We start from the raw sequence: 328 nt of genomic DNA, 5'->3' as shown, positions 1-328 counted from the left end.
TATTTGTTGGGCAGAATGGCCACTTTAAGGGAACATTATTATTTATCATGTTAGACTATTATTACTACTACGAGGTGATGCAACTTTTCACCAATTTGATAAAATGGCATGAAACTGAAATAGGCCTACTTAAGTGAAGCTCAATTAACTCCAAATTGTACTTATCTACATTACTTGAGTAAGTGCAGGCTACTTTACACTGTGAGATCAAAGTGACACCAAACATGGGAGTTTTTATTTTTATGAAGAAAAATACAGTCCTTCTACTTGTTAATGGTTTTCCTTTCGATATTCCACTGCATTGGTGTAAATACTAGCTCGGTGGATC

The sequence above is a fragment of the Etheostoma spectabile genome, chromosome 9 (assembly GCF_008692095.1).
Source record: "Etheostoma spectabile isolate EspeVRDwgs_2016 chromosome 9, UIUC_Espe_1.0, whole genome shotgun sequence".
NCBI lineage: Eukaryota > Metazoa > Chordata > Actinopteri > Perciformes > Percidae > Etheostoma > Etheostoma spectabile.
The sequence above is the reverse complement of the archived record's forward strand: the minus strand, read 5'-3'. Positions refer to the sequence as shown.